At 58.3% G+C, this 12,014-nt stretch overlaps 1 protein-coding gene across 1 annotated transcript in view; it reads right to left on the bottom strand.

The window, feature by feature from the left end:
• S1PR5 (sphingosine-1-phosphate receptor 5) overlaps window positions 1-12,014 on the bottom strand; it is a 42,894-nt gene that overhangs the window by 30,649 nt on the left and 231 nt on the right. The window lies entirely within an intron of this gene.

Below are 12,014 nucleotides of genomic sequence, written 5' to 3'. Positions count from 1 at the left end.
CCTCCCTGTGCATTGCAGTCGCCTCGCTACTTCGCGTATTAAAAGCAATAACCGGATCTGACGGTAGCACTTCACGCTCGATACAATGCTATACATATCTCTTACGAACCAGTAGATCAAGATGAGCCAAAGTCGGGTCGATTAGCTACAGTTCTTTAGCCTCGGTCAGTGAGGGATTCAAAATGTTCTGGAAAGAGTGCAAGTAAGTTGGCTCAGTAGGAACTCACACTGAGCTCTTTTTCCCACCTATCAGTCACAAAGCAGGACATTTTGTACGAGGGCAGGGAACTTAATCCCATAAGAGACCCCAAACAACATTTCAGAAGTGAATTCAGTTACCAGGTTGTGATTCTCCCTACAGTCAGTTGAACATTTCATGCAGCTCAAGGAAACATCAGCAAGTATATGTGGGGCATTGTGTCACGGAGTCACCGCAGGACGATGCATCTGGAACTGCTCCCCACAAGCCAGAGCAGGACTGTCTGGGAGCCTCCTTTCCCTTGGAGAGACTTTCAGGGCAAAGAAGCTCACACGGTCTTCACCTCCTGGGTTCTCTCCTTGAGACATTCAGCATCTCTGCCACCTGTTGCTTCCACAGTGAGCCCACCCAGGCGGCGCGGTCCTGGGGAAGCCACAGGGTTCGTGCCACCCCCCACTTTGCAGTTCAGACAGTGACTCTAGCCCAGCAAAACAGAGTTTTATTCGATGACAGGAACAGGGTCTAAACAGAGCTTATAGATACAGCGGAACCAGACCTCGGCGGGGTTCCCATTCTGGGGGCAGTGACCAGCCCTAGTCTGCACTTTTCACTCCTCTATCCCCAGTAAGCTCAAGACTAACCTCCCTCCAGCCCCTCTCTCGGCTCAGGCTCCTTTCCCGGTGCCAGGAGGTCACCTGTCCCTTTGTCTCCAACACCTGCAGTGGCACCATTTGCAGGGGCGTGGCCAGGCCATCAGTTGCTAGGAGGACAGAGTGCCAGCATTAGGTGCCCTGGCCCTTTGCTCTGCCAAGATACTTAAGAACTTGCTAGGGACACTGACGGCACCAACACCACGTATTCAGTAAGCAAACATTGGAACAGTCCAGTTCATCACAGGAGTGTATGGATATCAAAACTCCTCACGTACCTGAAGAAACCTACCCCAGCACATGCAGGGCACTCGATGACATGTCCGATATTTGATGGAGTTGATTTAGGTGATGAACTGAAAGCCCTTTTCAAGATACATTGGCAGCAAGATCCACTCAAAGGGGCTTTCCTGGGAATATATGTGCACAAATAAGATGACCCCCCTTTTCCAATGCTGTTTGTTGCCTGCCACTACTTCAACGAATTTCCTGTAACAGCTGCCAGTGGAGAACGCAGCTTCTCCACTGGAAGTTAATAAAACTCTGGGGAGTTGACAGCTCAGTGGTCTTTGAAGCACTGGCCTGATTAACACCTTCAGGGTTTTGAGTTCCAATCCTGTGAGGGGCCATTTTAGTTGATCTGCGCTATCGGTGTCACGGAGTTCCCCGCGGCGATGCTCTGGAACTGCTCGCCCACAAGCCAGATCAGGGACTTTGGGGAGCCTCCTTCCCTGCGGAGCAGACTTGGTTCAGGGCAAGAGCTTCACAGCTTCACTTCCTGGGTCTCATCCTTGGAGCATTCAGCAATCCTCTGACCTCCGTTGCCTGCCACCCCGCGGCCTACCAGGGGTGAAGCCACAGGGTTCTGCACCCCCACTTGGCAGTCATGACAGTGACTCTCAGCCACAGTAACACAGAGGTTATTCCAAACTAGCGAACAGAGGTCTAAAAACAGAGCTGTAAGATACAGCGAACACAGACCCCTGCGGCCGGGTCCATTCTGGGGGCATGTGAGCCAGACCCCAGTGTTCTGCACTTCACTCCTTGCTCCCCAGGCAGACTCCAGACTTAACCACTCCCTCAGCCGCTCCTCTCTGCTCAGCCCCTTCAGGCCAGGGAGGTCACCTGTCCCTTATGTCTCCAACACCATTGATCGCGCTGGCACCTTGCAGAGGAGGGGCCCAAGGGCATCAGTTGCTAGGAGACAGAGTGCCCAGGCATTTAGTGGCACTGGACCCCTTCCTCTGTAGCAATCACACCCCCTATCCCACCACCTTAAGTACTTAAGAACTGCCTAGGGACACGTGACGGCACCAACACAGGTAATTCAGCAAGCAACTAAGAACAGTCCCAGTTCATCACTCTCCCCCTTCGAGATCCGAACTGAGCCAGTCACTCCACCAGTGACCTGGAGGAGTTTTGAGACACACCAAGTTCCCATGGATGCCAGCATCTCTGTCCATTCCTTGGGTGTGAGTTACACCAGGCACCTCCAGTTTTGTGCCCTCTCTTGCTTGAGTGTGCTTGTGGCATTTGCAGCGCCGCATTGTGGAGGTTTATGCGGCCCTTTCCTTTTGTCGCACCCGCAGTACTCCTTGGTCTTTTAACTGGGACAGTGTCTGTTTCCAGCACTTCTGGGCTGCTGTTTCGGGCTCTCTTGGTTAAGAGCCCCATCTTGGCCTTGGCCAGCTCTGGGCTTGGGGCAGCCGTACCCACTTGTGGCCCAGACACAACCTCTTGCCTCCAATCTTATACTTTCCAGTTTTTACCGTCAGTCCCACCTCCTTGAGGCAGCCAGCCTGCCTCATCCCCTGGGATCACCCTGTTCCTCCCAGGATCTGGTAAAGTATCAATGTTATCAGTGTCTGCCAGGGCCAAAGTTCTCCATCCCCCTCTGACTTGTCTAGGAAATCTCCCCAGGCTAGGTATGGGGTCGCATCAGACACTGTGATGGCTTTAAGCTATCTGATAGCCCCCATCAAACCAGCCATCCTGTCTCCTTGGGGATCAGCCCCACGGATGAGGCGATGCAGGCTGTTTTTAAAACGGCTGGATCCCATCTAAGCCCTGTTCCACTAGACTCTCTCTCCAGGATCTGGGTTGCTCTCCCAGTGACTCTGCAATGGGGAGACACCTCGGTGGGTAGATGCTCCACTTCAGGGCAGATACTCACCAAGGGGGTCTTTCCCCTTCTGCTCCCAAATCCTCCCTTTCAGGTCCAGCGGGTTCCCTCAACTCTCCTCATCCAGCAGCTTGAGGGAAGAACCCTGTGGATTCTGGGGCCACCCCAGCTGCTCCCGATTCCCTCAGTTCTACTTCCTCTTGGGGAGCCCATTCCGGGAACGGAATCCCTTCTCCCGCAGGACTCTGTCCCTGCAGCCTTCCCAAGGGGGTTTGCAGCGCTGTGGCCAGCAAGTTACCTCAGCTTCTTCCAAGGAGGATCTCTCTGCAGCTCGTCTGGGATCCAGCTGCTGGGGCAGGGGAGTGGGACCTGCTCCCTCTCACTGGTCTGGGCCTGGATCACAACCCCCTGAGCCTTGTCCCTGGTAGCTCCCTCCCTGCTGTATAATCATTTCCCAGCAGCACGTCTGGGCCAGGCAAACCTGGTTGAGCTGACCTGCCTTGGACCGGTGGTTGTCCCCCCACTCAGCTTGGGGTCTCGCTCCCCCCCTGTGTCTCAGCCGCTGCCCCTGGCATGATCCCAGTGGGGGCAGGCAGCGAGACTCTCTGCTTAGGTCTCAGCATCAGAGCCAGCGATGAGCCCCCTCTTCCGGTATAGGTGTTGCAGGGGGGCGTGGAGCATCTCTCCTCGCCCCCTCAGTCTCGGGGGCTGGTTTACGGTAGGCAGGTATCCTGAGTCCAGCAGCCTCCCCACTGCCAGCAAGGTCACTTTTGCATTTTCACTGACCATTTACCATCCCAGCCCAATTGGTTCCTGGTTTAAATTCAAATCCTCGGCAGTTCGGATCAGTACTCCGGGATCCTGTCCCCAAGGGGAGACAGTCACCACCCATAACAGGGTCCCTCCAGTCCGACATCCTGGAGAACTCCCAATGACCAGCCAGTCCGACCCCTCCTGCGTCTGCGCAGGGATCTGGGCCAATAGGCAGGTGTGGCGGGCCTTCACCAGTGAGCTGGACCTTCACCCAGGTCCACCGTCCCCTGCAGCATTGCGGCTGCACCCACCCGTTCCCTCTGACTCCAGGGCCTCGCCCTGCAGGCGTGTTTCCCCACTGCCCCCCTGCAGCCCCCGCGGGCCCCCTATGTCTCTCCACCCCACCTCACCAGTCCGTGCTGCTGCTCTTCTCCTTGCAGCTTTCACAGCCTCTTGCTCTCTCTCATGGTCCTCTCGCCTCTCGGGCTCTGCTCCATCCCATCCGTCTCCGATCCCCTTGTGGGGAACCCAATCTATGAAGACCCTTGTCTGGTTGGGACAGACTCTCGGAGTGCCTGGCTGCTGCTCCCAGCTGCTCCCAGATCCTCTTGTAGCCCCATCTGGGTCAAATCTGCCCTCCTCAGGAGCGGTCCTCTCCTCCAACTGCACGGATTTACTGATGCCTTGCGTGAACTTCCCCATGCTACTCTCTGTGCAAGGACACAATGTCCTCTTAAGGAGCTGGTGAATTAGGCCATCACTCACCGTTCCAAGTGCTCTGGACTCACGGCCTGTGTGCTCTTGGCTCCCCCATTGGTTCAGAAGAACCCTGGTGTGCCAGCCCTTCTTGTGTCACCACCTCTATTTGCCAGGGTCGAGCTGCAGACTCGCTCTGCCTCTGGGACTGCTCCTGCAATCCCACAGAGGAACCCTGCTACTGCAAATCCTCTCTCTTCCCAGGTGACGGGCACTCCTCCGCCCCTGAGACTGCTCTGCAATCTTCAGGGGACCCTGTTACTCCAACCTTCTCGCGTGGTCACACACTTCCAGAGGTTACGCCCCTGAAACCGTTCCTCTCTCAGCCTTCAGCATGCCTGGTCCTTCACATCTATCCCTCCTTTGTTTACTGCTTCCCAGTCACTTACTGCAGGAAGCGCCATCACGGGGTGCAGTATCTCCCTCACTGCCACCAGTTGTCACGGAGTCCCGCCTAAGGGCGATGCTCTGGAACTGTCCCCACTAAGCCAGTCAGGACTTTGGGCGCCTCCTTCTCCCTTGGAGCAGTCTTGTTCAGGGCAAGAAGCTTCACACGTTTACCTTCCGGGTCTCTCCTTGGAGCATTCAACATCCTCTGCCCCTGCGTGGGCTTCCCAGCGAGCCACCCAGGCGGGTCGTCCTGGGTAACCACAGGGTTTTCTGCACCCCACTTTCTTCAGTCCGACTGTGACTCTCAGCCATCCAGTAACAGAGGTTTATTTGATGACGGAACAGGGTCTAACAGAAGAGCTTGTAGATACAGCGAACCAGACCCCTGGTCCGGGTCCATTCTGTGGGCAGGTGAGCCAGACCCTAGGTCTGCACTTCACTCCTGTCCCCAGCAAGCTCCAGACTAACCCCCCGCTCCAGCCCTCCTCTCTGCTCAGCCCCCTCCCCTTCCCATGCCAGAGAGGTCACCGATCCCTTTGTCTCCAACACCTCGGCTGGCACCTTTGCAGAGGAGGGGCCCAGGCCCATCAGTTGCTGGAGACAGAGTTGCCAGGCATTTGGGGCCATGGCCCCTTCCTCTGTAGCAATCACACACCTTTTCCACCACTAGATACTTAAGAATTGCCTAGGGGACCACTGAGGCACACACAGTAGTTCAGAGCAAACATAGAACAGTCCCAGTCGTCACATGGGGCAAAAAATCTGTCTGGGGATGGCCTGCTTTGAGCCGTGAGGAGTCTGAGACTTAATGTGGTCTGCTCTATGTCTGCGTGTGAACACCTTCTTTGTGAATTCGACTCTGCGCCCCAAAGAAGCGGACTAGGCTCATTTAGTTGCTAGTGTAAGACAAGAAGTCTCGATCTGGCGGCTGCCCAGCCAAAACCCCAGGACTATCTCCTCCCCGCTTCCCCCAGCTGCGCAGCTCCGACCGCGCATGTTGGCCCCACATCTAGCAATGCTGCTCCAGTCCCTGCAGTGGCGGGCGATAAGATTTATCAGTGGCTGCAGCTGGCTTGCCTCTGCAGAGCTTCCAGCTTCCGGCTTGGGCAGGAAGGAGGCGGGACTGGTGGGGATGTGGTTGAGAACCCAGATAATCAGGGCGGTGGGATACAGTGCGGATCCAACCCCCACCCCCAGAGGCCGGGCTTGCCTGGGTGAGGGGGGCCCAGCTGCCGGTGACTTATCTTAGCTCTGCTCTCGCGCTGCCGAACGTGTCAGTTCCTCAGAGAAAGGGGCACCCAGGGGGAGAGGTGTGGTACTGGCTACAGGCTCTTGCCCACACAGCAAACCCCGCCCACTGCCAAAGGCACCATCAGGTGATCTTGGGAGGTCACCTCAGGCTCAGCTTCACCTGCAATGCTCCCAGGCCCAGCCATCATGGGGTCAGCCACAGCAAGTTAGGCCCAATCTCATTGGCTTGATGCTCCCGCCCAACGTCCCATTCTGCTTGCATCAGCAGAGAAAGGGTTACCCAATATCTCGCTGCCCTTGGATCAATCAGTTCTCCGCAGGGATCTTGAGGCCAGCAAGGTTTTGCGGTTTTAAGAATGTGGGTTCAGGCCTCGGCACTTCAGATCCTATTACAAGGTTCCTGTCCACTATTGCATGGGCGCTGATGGCCTGTGGCCTTAAGGAACTCCCCTGGGGCAAAACCCTAGGGGAAGCTGACGATGGCGGACAGTGCGCTACTGCCTGGTTATGTTGTAGAATTAGGGGGGCAAGTCATCTGTTTACGAGCCCTGCTTTGCACGGATAGAATGTGACTCGTGTTGGGAATAGAACCCGGAGTGCCACTGTGCTCTGTGAAGTACTCCCGACTTCCCTCCAGATGCCAAGGAAAGATTAGAACCAGGGTCCTGCTTCCCTCGAGTGTGCTTCATATTCCCTCAGTTATCAACACCTCAGTGGGGTTGCAGATCTCAGTACCGAGTCTCTGGTGGCAGAGGATGCGGCTGGCTTTCGTTTAATCTTATAAACAGAGAGCTGGGCCTGTGGGCAGTGAGGAGAGGGGGACTCTAGCTTCACCCCAGTTCTGAGTCCTGAGAACCCATCTCCTGTTCTGTGACAGGGGCAGGGAAGGTGGGGTGTGGTGGGGGCAGTGACCCAGCTTTCATTTCACTGGTAGAAGGCGCCCGGGAGCAGGGATTATTGGATGGTCAGGCTGGTGTTCCGTTAAAGTGTGTGAGCACAGAGGTGCTGGGGAGGCTACGGTCCGCGTGTTTTAGAGCTTGCTCTGCGCATTGTTACCTTTTAAAGTTCCTTCCAGCTAGACCAAACAAAGAGCCTGAGGAAAGGATTGATGGTGAGTTCAGCTGCCGGTTCTTTGCAGCCCGGCAGTTCTTCACCCCTGTCTCGCCTGCATTCCTCGTTTCCAGCATGCCTGCAGCTCCGATTCGCCAGCCATCGGGCTGCTTCGCCCCTCCTTGAAAGTGCCCGGACGAATGGGGCGTTTAAGCGTTCAAAACGCTCCCACTCCTGGGTGGACAACTCCCTCCCGGCCCACCTCTGTCTTCTCTATCTGCCATCCCCTGGTCATTCGGCAACGCGCTCCTGGGAGCTGTCATGCCTCGCGAGCTGTCGTTAACCCATTCCACATGCGAGGTCGGATCTTTTTCCTGCGTGGACAGCTCTTCCGCTTGCGCGCCAAGACTTGTATGGTGCATCCAGAAAGGCAAGAGCTCCACGGCTTCAGGCCTGTTGTGATGGGATCTCTTTCCCTAAATGGTGTAGCATCCAGATCCCTGCTTGCCCCTTCTGCCGCGGCCTTCTCCTATCAGGAGTGCACTTACCTCCAGGCAGTGAGTGTGCCTTTAAAAGGGTCGAGCTATGGGGAAGCACCGGGTTCTGCCCCCCAACTTGGCAGTCAGACGTGCTCTTCAGCCAGCCAGAACACAGATGGTTATTCAAGTGACAGGAACAGGGGTTTTTAAAAACAAGAGCTTGTAGATACAGCGAACCGACCCCTCGGCCGGGTCCATTCTGGGGGCATGAGCCAGACCCCTTAGGTCGTGCACTTCACTCGCTCCAGTCCCCTAGCAAGCTCCAGACTAACCCCCTCCCCCTCCTCTCTGCTCGTCCCCTTTCCCGAGGCCGAGGTCACATATTCCCTTTGTCTCCACACCTTCAGCTGGCACCTTTGCAGAGAGGAGGGGCCCAGGCCATCAGTTGCTAGGAGACAGAGTGCCCGGCATTTAGGTGCACTGGCCCTTTGCTCTGCAGCAATCACACCCCCTTATCCCACCACCTAGATACTTAAGAACTGCCTAGGGGACACTGAGGCACCAACACAGTATTCAGAGCAACATTAAGAACAGTCCCAGTTCGTCACACCCCCACACTCACTTTGTCACTGAAACAGACCCACTTCCCTCTGCCCACAGCCCCTACGCAAGTGTGACAAACCGGCAGCTTCTCCTCTATGGCCCATACGCTGGGCTGCTGGCAGCGTCCTAGCCAGCAGAGACAGAGCAGCCTCCAAGCTAAAGGAGACTCCCCCAAGCAGTATAGGGTCTAGGAGGCATGAGGGACTGAAGGGCAATGGTGGGTACCAGGAATCCTGATTGGCTAAGAGAGGGCAATGACCCTCCTACTGGCCTCTCTCTGCCCCAGCCCCACCTGTTCCCAGTGCTCATGAGCAGCTGGGGCTCTGCCACCCGCAGGGCCCAGCTCCTCTCCCTGCTGCTGCATGTCTCGCCATGTCCCGGAGCTGCCCAGCCCCAAGCTGCAGCAGCAGCAGCGCCGCGTTCCCACAGGTCCCCTACCTGCAAACCCCACCCATGCTGGGCCGGCTGACGCTGGGGCACCCCAGCAGGGGGCAGCAGCCTGCCTGATTCGCCCTTTCCAAGGGGGGGCGGAGAACGCTGGCCTAGTGCAGCTGGGTCAGTTCCCAGCTCAGCCTTGGAGACTGCGGGCAGGTGGGTGCCTCTCACTGGGCCCCATTTCCCCCAGTAAGACGGGGCTGGTAAGAGGGTGAGTTTGCGAGGCCAGGCCATGTGAGCGCGGTGCCCACAGTGCCTGGCGTGACATGAGGGCCCAGAACTTGGGCCTGTGCAGGGGCCTTCCTGGCTTTGCCCCCGATCTGCCAGGCTCCCAGCCCTGGACCCAGGCTCTCCTGGCTGAGTGGGCGCCTGGGGAAGCAGAGCCCGTGTCTCTGTTTGCTGCGGCCGGGTTGCCCGGCAATGCGAGCAGCCCCAGCGATAACCAGGATTTTGCCTTCCCCGCTTTGTTTCTTGGCAGCACCAAGAGATTCCTGGCGAGAGACCCCCTCCCCCCGCTTGAGCAGCTTCCAGCTGCCCCCCTTCCAGGGCCCTGCGGGTTCCTGGGAAGGCAGGGGATGAGGCTAGTCCCAAAGGAATGCAGCTTCCCACAGGGACCTGGAAGCTGAGCAGGAGGCGGGAGGGGCGTAAAGCCAAGGAGTGGCAAAGGGGATCTGAGAGCTTCCAGGACAGCTGAGATGCAGAGATACAACCTTGGGGAGCCCAGGGCTGGATTAGCAGAGGCTGCGGGTTGGGAGTAGGGGCACTGGCAGAGCTGGGGGAGGGGGAGCCCAGGGCTGGCTTAGCAGGGGCTGCGTATCGGGAGTGAGGGGCACCAGCAGAGCTGTGAGGGAGCCCAGGGCAGGGCTAGCAAGGGCTGCGTGTCGGGAGTGAGGGGCATCGGCAGAGCTGGGGGACCCCTGGCCTAGAATAGCGAGGGGCTGCGGGTCGGGAGTGAGGGGCACCAGCAGAGCCAGGGAAGTGGGGGCCCAGGGCTGGGAGAGCAGGGGGCTGCGGGTCGGGAGTGAGGGGCACCAGCAGAGCTGGGGGGAGCCCAGGGCTGGGATGGCGGGGGCTGCGGGTCAGAAGTGCGGCGCACTGGCAGAGCTGAGGGGATCTCAGGTCCGGAATAGCGGCGGGCTGCGGGGCGGAAGTGCGGCGCACTGGCAGAGCTGGGGGGATCTCAGGTCTGGAATAGCGGGGGGCTGCGGGGCGGAAGTGAGGCGCACTGGCGAAGCTGTGGGATCTCAGGTCTGGAATATGCGGGGGGCTGCGGGTCAAGAAAGTGGAAAGCATCTGGACAGAGACTGAGGGGATCTCATAGGTCTGGAAATGCGGGGGGGCTGCGGGGGGCGGATCACGGCTCTCTGGCAGAAGCTGGGGGGATCTCAGGTCTGGAATAGCGGGGCAATGCCGGGGGCGGAAGATGCGAGCGCACTCGGCAGAAGCTGAGAGGGTATCTCAGGTCTGGAGAGTAGCGGGGCTGCGGGGCGAAGTGCGGCGCACTGGGCAGAGCTGGTGGGATCTCAGGTCCGGAATAAGGCGGGGGCTGCGGGTCAAGAAAAGTGGAGCACTGTGCAGAGCTGGTGGGGATCCCAAGATCTGGAAATATGCGGGGCTGCGGGGGAAGTGCCGGGGCGCACTGGCAGAGCTGGGGGGATCTCAAGGCTGGATAGCGGGGGGGCTGCGGGCGGAAGTGCGGAGCACTGGCAGAGCTGGGGGGAAGTCTCAAGGTTTCTGGTAATTAGCGGGGGGGGCGGACAGTTTCAGAGAAACATCTGCCCGGCAAGAGCAGGAAGCTCCAAGGCTCCGTCTGGAGCTATGGCTCTCAAGGGAGGGAGGGGTTCCCGCCAACTCTGCCAATGTCCAGCCCACGTGGCCCCGGAGGTTCATTCTTCAGGGCCGGGGGCAGAGGCTGGAGACGAAATTCACACACATGAAGCAAAGCGCACAGCCGGGTTTTTGAGAGACTGCCCGCACCATTCTCCCTCCACAGGGAAAGGCAGGTTCTGCTCACGGCCGCGAGCAGCCCGTCCATCCTCTATCTCTGGCAGACTGGGCCTCCACCGCCTGGCTGAAACGCCTCGGTGGTCAACCCTGAGCAGTGGGGCTGCCTGGCAAAATGAACATCCAGCCTCCCTCTCTGTGGGGGCATGGAGGATCTGTCTGGCTGGAGGGGGTGGATGGAGTCCACCCTGGGGGCATGGGATCATGCCCTGAAAGGCGTGGGGGTGGATGGGATCTGCCTGTGGGAAGGGTGGATCCACCCTTGGGGGGTTGATGGATCTGCCCTGGGGAAGGTGGATCCAGCCAGGGGGGTGTTGAGATGGGATCTGCCACTGGGGAAGAGGTGGATCAGCCAGGGGGTGTGATGGATCTGTCCTGGGGAAGGGTGGATCCAGCCAGGGGGGGTTGATGGGATCTCCTGGGGGACGGTTGATCACCCGGGGGCGGGTGTTGATGGGATCTGCCCTGGGGGAAGGTGGATCCAGCCAGGGGGTGTTAGAGGCATCTCCCTGGGGGATTAAGTGGATCACCTCTCTGGTGGTGTTATGGGATCTGTCCTGGGAGGACGCGTTGATCCCCCGGGGAGGAGTGATGGATCTGCCCTGCTGGGAGAGGGTCGGGTGGATCTGCCAACTGGTGGGGGGGGGGCGAGGGACATTTATTGCAGCTCAAATGACAAAAACCGGCCTTGTGTTTTGGTACCAAACTGCTCAGCAGAGGCCAGCATGCTGCTGGTGCAAAGCCTGCAAGGCCCCCAACTCCCCCCTCCAACATCGGAAGGGGGTATTTCTGTAAAGCTTCACTTCCTCTTATCGTTTGCTCGAAATCCCACTCGCCAACTCACTGTCAAATTTTCTGTAGGCCCACAACGTAGTCCCTCGTGTGAAGCTGCTTCCGGGTCCGGCAGGGCCTCTGCAATTCGACCGCTACGCCTGACGCCCGGCACTCAGCTGCTGGGAAAGAAAACCCAACGGGCTGAGGGATAGTTCTGTACGGGCCTACAGGATAAGAATGGTTAAACACTGCTTCCGTGTGCCCACTGCCTGGCTGCCTGCTGCAGCGCTCACGACTGATGTCCCCCTACTGCAGCAGCCCATTCCCCTCACTGCATGTCCCCGAGTTGACGTATAGAACCAAGGCTGGCAAGATACTGGGCGGAAGTCGGTGTGGGGCTTGGAGCGACCCAGTCCTTGTTCGCTGGGAGTCTGTGGGGTATTCCCAGCCCAGGAGCACACTTACCCTCCCGCAGTTTCGGGGGCGATTCTTGTTCTTGTGGGACGAGGAGCATGTTGCCTACAGTGGCTCCAATGCTGCGGTGTGCT

Source organism: Chelonoidis abingdonii, chromosome 26 (genome assembly GCF_003597395.2).
Source record: "Chelonoidis abingdonii isolate Lonesome George chromosome 26, CheloAbing_2.0, whole genome shotgun sequence".
NCBI classification, from domain to species: domain Eukaryota; kingdom Metazoa; phylum Chordata; order Testudines; family Testudinidae; genus Chelonoidis; species Chelonoidis abingdonii.
Note: the sequence above shows the minus strand (reverse complement) of the source record. Positions and strands in the feature narration are given on the sequence as shown.